We start from the raw sequence: 8,492 nt of genomic DNA on the forward strand, positions 1-8,492 counted from the left end.
AACGCAAAACGCTGAACGCAAACGTAACGCTTTATTGATATAAACTTGTGAACTCACCAACCCCGTGTTGACACTTTTAGCATGTTATTCTCAGGTAGCCGAGTTGGGCGCGCGGTATAGGATCATGCATGGTTTTTGAACATTCTGATATGCAAACATGTTTTTAACTATTATTACTTGGGTTTTTAAGTCGTCCTGCGTGACGCAACTTTTGTCTTTTGGTTTTTACGCTTCCGCACTTATTTTCATTTAAACGTTCTTATGGTTTGATTATAACTAATGATTCCGATCCTGTTAGTTCACACCCTCTGACGGTAAAACTCCGTTAGTGGATTTTGAGGGTGTGACAGTTACATTTAACTTATTGAACAAACCAAAGTTTGCTGGTAACACTGTAGCTTGTGCTGGTAGCACTGTAGCTTGCTCTGATTTGAACCTTGGTAGAATAAGTTCTTAATATATTTCTTTATCAACTTACTTCAAGCTTGCTGGACCACTGTTTATTAAGTAAACCTTTCTAGATCTTCCAAAATATCTGGTTTCTTTAGATTGGTTTAGCCAAGGGTTTGCTAGGAAACAAACCATGCTTGACTAGAAGAACAACCTTGCTAGACAAAGTGAACCCTGCTTGGATTGACACCTAAGAGAAATTTTAGAAGATAACCTTACCCGAAAGGCAAAATACATTGCTAGGATAAGTAAAAACTTGCTCAAAGGCCCAAGTGTGCTCGATATCCATAGTTAGACATTTTCAGAGAGTGTTGAGAAGATTCCAATCTCTCTTATGTCTTTTCTTTTCAAATATTCGACCCAACAATCTCCCCTAGATTGGAAACCTTAGCTGTACCAAAACACCTCTATGGTTACATAACTTAGCCAAATACACATCAAATTTCTAAAGGAAATTACGTAACATTATGAAAGAACATTACAAGTAGGAAAATCTGTCCCATGGACATTACAAAGCAAACCTAAGCTATAAAAATAATCTTTATCTTCTTGAGCTTGAGGCTTCTTGTCTTCTATCCAACTTGACACTTGCGACACTTTCCTTGAAGATAAATAACTGCGTGTGGTTTGGATGATCAGTGGGAAAAGTCCATCTGATTATGTCATTGAGATCTTCCACATGCAGGAATTCCAAGTCGGTATCCTTCTTTATGATGCCCAAGGCTTGTCCATCAGAAATTCTGAGAATGAAGGATCCATCTTTATCATCAATGTCAATGCTTGTAATCCTTCCATTTCTCTAGACTTCACGATTTGCCCTTGTCATCTGCCGCCTCATATTGATACACTCCATCATAGTTGCAAGAGGGTTCTTGATTTTGTTCTTTGCTTTGAATGTCTCTTCAGTGTACTTGATCTCCCTCATCCTCTTTAACCTCTTGTTTCTTTCAAACTAAGAGAGTTCATATTTCCTCTTTTTGCTATGCATAGGGAACCCCTTTGTAGCATGGTCTTTGAGATGTTTAGATAAATTGTTTCTTTGTCTCCCAGCAAATCTATGTCTGCCATAGTAGTCATACATATTCATAGTTGCCATCTCAGCCAACTACTCCCTCTTGAACTGCAAGAAATCATCTCTGAATATTACTTCCTTCAACTCACCACTAGACATGATAACTTTAAGAGTTTCAGTCTGATAATCAAAGAACATCCTCTTTGGTAGGTCCACATCAGAAGGTGGCCTTTGTTGTCATTGGTGAGCGCCTCTAGTGGTGGGAATTGGGACACTTACATCTGAGGGCCTAGAAGTATGTTTCTTCTTAGGAACGGTGGCCCTCACATGCCCAAATATCTTTTCAAACATAGCAATTACCATCTTCTTGGGCATCATCATTCAGTCTCTAAAGTTTTCTCCTCCTTCTTTAGAAAGTTTAGTAATCATGCCCATCACCTCCTCATCACCTAGTTGACCTGCAGGGATAAATCTTTCTCCACTAGGTTCACATTCAAAGTTCCTGAGGTCTCTTTGTTCAGCCTCTAGTAGCTCCCATTCATATTTCTGAGTATAAATTAAGTTATTCAGTTGATCTTTCCCAAGATTGTCGAATACACCTTCTGCCATACCCTTACTAAGCATCAAGCCTTTAAGGTTCTTGATTTTGTTCTAACCTTCCCATAGCTTAAGGAGTTAAACTAGTTCCTATTTCACAAATACAAATGGAGAAACCTTTGAAGCTTTTGAAGATTCAGCCTTTTCACGATCATCCTTTTCCTTCTCAGAATTATATAAGGCTAGTTTTTCTTTTCTACTCATGCTTTGGGTTTCTTCAGTTCTCCCTCTAGCTTCCATCAATCTATCAAGGAGTTTCAGCTGCTCATCCAGCCATTTCTTCTTTTTCTCAGCCAGAGTGACAACCCTTGGCCTCTTGGTTGTTCTTTCAAAGTTGATTTTTCTTGATATTCTTTTATGATGTGTTTCAACTTGTTCTCTACTTATACTGTCAACCAGCTCACAAGAGTATCCATATTCAACCAGCAACCTGCATTTTCCATCAAACTTGGTATACACTCTTTCAAGTCTTTCATTCAGGTTACCAGCTTTCTTTAATCTTTCCAGCTCTTCTCTCTTCACCCTTTCAACATTCAAATTGTAATGATTTTCTAACTCATCAAACTTCACCTTACTTAAGTCTTTATCAGACAATCCATGCATTCTCAGATAGTTTCTGAACTTCAAAGAATCACGGTTCTTTTTCTCCATTCTTCATTTAATATCATCCGCATCACCATCAATCAACCCTGTAGCTCTTCATCTGTCATTGGAGCTAGGGTTTCATATTTGTATCCATGTTTGATCAAGCCCATGATTACTGGGTCATATCTCTTTCTATTATCCAACATGGTATGTATATTCTCCCTGTGTTCATCTGTTATTTCAATATTAGGGGAGTCAACAGTGTCGTCATCCTCTTCAGTTGTATCTTCAAGAACCTCAATATGTGGTTCATTCATATCAAGCTCATCATCAGGCTTATAGGTATGTAAAGGAACAGCCTTGACATGACTGTCCTTAGGACTTTCAACAATGTACTCAGTCCTTACAACATCATCCTTAATAGGACTCTTCACAACCTTGGGACTATCATCTTTATCTTTATCATTATTTTCATCCCTCTTCCTCTTCCTTGTATATATCTATCCAAATTTGTTTCTAGTCTCATCATCATAATTCCATTCATCAGGGTTTTTCTCAAAGTCTTCTTCAACCTCCTTGATCCAATATTTAGTTGCAGTTCTTGTCACAGACTCTCCAGCTTGATCAATTACCAACTGTTTTTCAGGTTGAGCTTGTTTAAACTGATACATGACCATGGCTAAGTTATTATCAACCTCTTCAAATTTGTTTCAATTTTATAAGCCCTTCAATTGGTTTTTGGTCAATCTCACCTTCTTCAATCAATGTTTTGGCAATATGGTGTTCTTCTAACATAGTCTCTTGTTGCACAAACACTTCCTCAGTCAAGGATCTAGCAATCCTCTCTCTTTCTCTCTCTCTATTATTTCAAACAAGGTGTCAACATGCCTTTTTGCAGCTTGTTCATCAGTCTCATTGACATCCAAAACATCATCAATGGAAATCATCTTTGTGGTATCCAAGGGCTGCAATTGTTCTTCATTTTCAGTTATTGATTTGCCCTTGGCCTTCCTCCTTTCTTCCTCAGATCCCTCACCTCATTAGGTTCACTAGGAAAATTATCAATATCATCACCCTTCTGGGAAGTTTTATCATGAATATCTTCTTCTGTCAAAATTACCTCTTCAGTATCTGCACCTTCATCAATCACAAGGTCAGTTTGTGGCTCTATATCAATAGCATCAGTTGCTAAGGCATCAGTCAGATCATTCTCAGTATCAGCCACATTTTTATCATTTTCAGTCTCTTTCTCCAGATACTCCTCCCTCTCCACATCCACATTCTTCACAAACACAGACTTCTCAATGTCATAGTCTTGTACACCGCCATTTGATTGATCTGCATCATAGCTAATATCATCAATCATTCTTTCTTCACTGTCATCACCCTCATCATCAATACCATAGAAACTGCACAAAGTTGTCAAAACATTTTCTTCAATGTTCTCAGCCACTCTTTACTCAACAACCACATTGGTCACAAGAGGAGTCTCCCGCTGTTTTGGTACAGCTGAGGTCTTCTCAACCTCAGCCTCCAGGGTTTGAATTCTGGATGGTGCATGTTCCAACTGGAATTTTAAGTCAGCATTTTCTTTTAACAGTTCAGCATTCCTCCTTCTTAAATAACCGTTTTCCACCACTTGATCCAAATTTCGTTTGAATAAATAAGCACCAGGGGAAGGGGCCCGGGTTGGTGGATAAGAGAATGGATCAGGTATACTGGTTTGGGGTTGGATGGGTTCATTGAGTGGGCTTGGGATTTTAATGATATTTGTGCTGATGGAGGGTAGTGGATTTATGTTTTGGATTAAAGTTAAGGATTTGTAGGTATGTATGATTTCAAAAGTTGGCTGGTATGTTGTTTGGTCTAAGGTTTGGTATTGGGTTGGAGATTGGAATGGTGTGTTTGGGACATTAAGTAGGTGGGCTAGGATATGTTCTGGAATGTATGGTTCATGAAAGGGTAGGTCTTGGGGTGGGATAATGGGTTGGTTTTGTGTTTGGGAGATGGGATGCCTTGGTGGTGATTGTGTGTGGATAGGTGGGGATGGTATATAAGGTTCATTTTGTGGTGGTGGGGATGGTGCGTGGTGTTGTGGTGGGGATTGGATATGTTGTTGGGGTGTGCTAATTGGTGTGGCTGGTGGTGTAGGTAAAGACTGATTTAAGATCTCCCCTATGCTTGTGCATCATCAACCTCATCAATTAAATTTCCTTCAACATTTCCTCCATCACCTTGATCATCATGTTCTGCACCTCCATCATCACCATCATCCGAATCATCATCAAATTACTCATCCTCCTCTTCCTCCTCAGACTTCACATGAGTTGACTCTGGTACTTCATTAATTCCACATCATTGTTTAGTAACCATGGTATAATATCGAACTCCGCCTCAGGATTGAAGTGGCTATCCTTTTGTATACATTTGAATCTTGCAGCAAATGTGGTGTACCCATGGTTGGAAGATCTTTTAATTCCCTATTGAAAACTAAGGTGTGACTTAGTTTGAAACAAGACCCTCAAAAATCATCTTCGAAAAGTTGAATGGCTGTCTATAGATGACAGTCGTTGTTACGTTAGCCAGATCACGGCTTATCAAGGTTAATGAGCCCTTTCGTGGTACATAACCCTGAATAATATGATGTATCAGGAACCTGTAAGGTTAGGGAACATTCCTTTCTTGAACTGGCCTTCGTGAATGTCACCTTGATAACCCATTGTCTCCTGAAAGATGGTAAGCAAATAGTGTGTGGAGAAATTGATTGGGGCTTCAACATTCTTGTTCAGTTATAAGCTTGCCCGAATAAGTTGTTCAGTAATGATTATCTCCTATCGGGCAACGGTAGCCTCCAATCGCCTACCTCCGGCATCATCAATTAGTTGAACAGAGTGCCAGAAATCCAATTGATGATTTCTGTAAATGAAGCCATCTTATAATCAAAACCACGACTTCGTTAGCATGAGTAACTTGGAGTAGAGCGTACATATTGTGCTTCGTCTCGAAAGGATATGTCGGTTCATCCACCATATCTGTTCATACACAAACAAAACACATTCAAAGTAGAAATTATTCATAAAGTTCATAACTTTGAAATGTTTTAGGTTAGAATTTGAAGAAGTAAAGAGAGAATGTCTTTAAGAACCTGTGCTTTGACAAATTGTAAAGCTACACATAAAACAGAGAGTTAGTTAAGATGAAAATTAACTTCACAATTTCGTATAATTAGTGTCGGAAAACAATCAATTGATGCTTACCGAGTCGGAATATGAGGGCTGATAAATTAGGGTAGGGAAAAATTATCAGAGCGTTTGATATTTTGGAACGAGAGCAAGAGCAATATTGCAACAGTGGAAAGAGAGAGAAGTGAAATGTGTAAATTTCTCTAAGTCCCTCTTATATACATTTTGAAAGTAGGTTTTAAATGAATTTTGTCTTTTAGTAGGAAAAAGCTGTCAAGCAGTCAAAATATCCAAGTAAATATCTTCCCTTTTAAAACCTTTCTCGATAAAGTATATTTATTAACCTTGCTCGAAAAGTACATTTATAAAGTTTGTTAGGTAAAGATTATTTACAAAGCTTGCTCGTTAAAGTTCACTTTTACAAGCTTGCTCATTCCAGAATTTATTCAGAAATTATAAAGTAAATAGAAATAATCCTAAGTAAATAAAATGAAGGAAGTTTACTCGAAATACAAGATTGCTCGAGAAATAAACCATAAGACAAATAATCAAGTATAAGTCATCAAATAGGCAACCTTGATAGAAATCAATAAAGAATCCCAAAATAATAACTTAGAGACATTTCTAATTATCAACCTTGCTCGAATTTCTGAATAACATACATGCCCGAAAATACTTAAACAATTTAACAAATAGTCAATCAAGTAACTTTAATAATGCAAAGTGTGCTAGAGAAGACTTGTTATCCATTGATATACAAGTGTGTTCTAAACACAAAGTGTACTCGAAAAGTGAAGTTTGCCAGATATTATCTGAAATCACCAAGTATGCTAGGAGAACACTTGGAATGATTTACCAATGTCCAAGTGTGCCTGAAACATAAAGTGTGCTCGGTAAACAAAGTTTGCCCGAAAACACTTGTAATTTTCAGAAAATCACATTTGAATTATTAATGATGCGAGACAAAGACATATTTCAACTAAAATAGCAAAGTTTACTCGAAATAGACATGTAAAGCATATTTAAATATGTATCACATAATTATTAAGTATGCTAGAAAAAATTAACCTTCAGAACATCTAAGTTTACTCGAAAGCTAATAAGTATCAAAGTATATTCGACAATACATGAATAATTTATTTAAGCACCGGAAATTACAAAGCTTGCTAGAATGAATTTAAACAGTCAATCAAAACACCTAAGTTTACTAGAAAGTTCAAAAACATTAAAGCTTGCTAGAAACAACATATTCAGACATATTCAAAGCATCAAGCTTGCTCGAATTAGTTAAACTTCAAATAAAACAACTAAGTTTACTCGAAAATTTGAAAAACACCAAATCATGCTCGAAAAAGATGAACTTAGACAAAAACATCTAAGTTTACTCGAAAAGGTTGAAAGTCATCAAACCTTACTCGAAAGTACCTATTCAAACATATTACATGTAAAATGCAACTCTTTTTGTCTTAAACCATATTTCAAACAGTTTTATCATTAAAGATCATTATTTAAGAGCAAATGGTGCATAATGATATCAAATTTTAGTCTTAATTCCTTTCAAACCATTTTCTTTTCTTTTTTGTGAAAATATCTCAACATGGGATTATATTGACTAATTCGCTTCTCAATACTTCATTCTCAGTATTATTATGACAAATTAGACAGGTTGATAGCAGGTCTAGACTTAGCATGAATTTCATTGCCTTGGTGATATGATTAAGGTTCAGTTAAATTTCATAAGACCAAAATGGATAAAACATATTGTGATATGATGCTCCATATCCATTCTCAAGGCTTATTTAACTTTATCCAGATCACCCCGAATTGACTTCGACCCCCTGACATTTGGTTAAAATTTTAAATGATAGAACAAGTAAATTTATTTGATTTTTCTTTTCAAAGCTTCAAACATATGTAAGGTTGAATGTTGGAGTTATATGCCACGTAGTTCAGACTTATAGGCCTTTCATTCGAGACATGACAGGACTTACTTTTGTGCCCCAATCTCTGTAGTTCTAAAATTAACCCTCATGTTTGGATTTTCTTTCAAAGTTTGTGAACATTTATCAACTTTTGGTTGATTAAAAATAAGAGAATTATTGTTCGCATTTGTTCTTTGTCATTCTCAATAAGATAATTCATTTTTGGTGACCAAATACCAACAGGATCGTGTATGACTGGATATTCACTTTTCTGCCTATCATGCTGAAAGATGTATATTGGAATATGTATAGACAATAATGTAACTTCACATAAAGTTTAGCATTTTCTATATGTTTATATCACCTTAGTTTCTACACATCATGGAAAGCAACCATACATAGCAATGACTGCACTAGTTGCCTTTTAGCCTATTAAATCCATATGATTCGCGAAATAACCAATATACTATCATTTCCCAAAGATCAATTTTCATTCAAAAACTCTTTCTTAAGCTTCTATAAAGCTTGAACTGAATAATCTTATCTTATCTCTACACCATAACAATTTGCTCTGTTTTGTCAAAAATGTTTTGAGTACAATTTTCTTTAAAAACTTCTAATTTGAGCATGCAATTTTGACACAAAGACACATTTTGACACAAACAGTAAGTAATATATTCAAAGACAATCATAACATTAAAGACATCATCAAAACAAGCAGACTTCACACAATGTACATGGTCT

Source organism: Bidens hawaiensis, unplaced genomic scaffold (assembly GCF_021521415.1).
Source record: "Bidens hawaiensis isolate Kalapana, Puna unplaced genomic scaffold, B.hawaiensis_p1.1 tig00004007_1, whole genome shotgun sequence".
In the NCBI taxonomy this organism is placed as follows: domain Eukaryota; kingdom Viridiplantae; phylum Streptophyta; class Magnoliopsida; order Asterales; family Asteraceae; genus Bidens; species Bidens hawaiensis.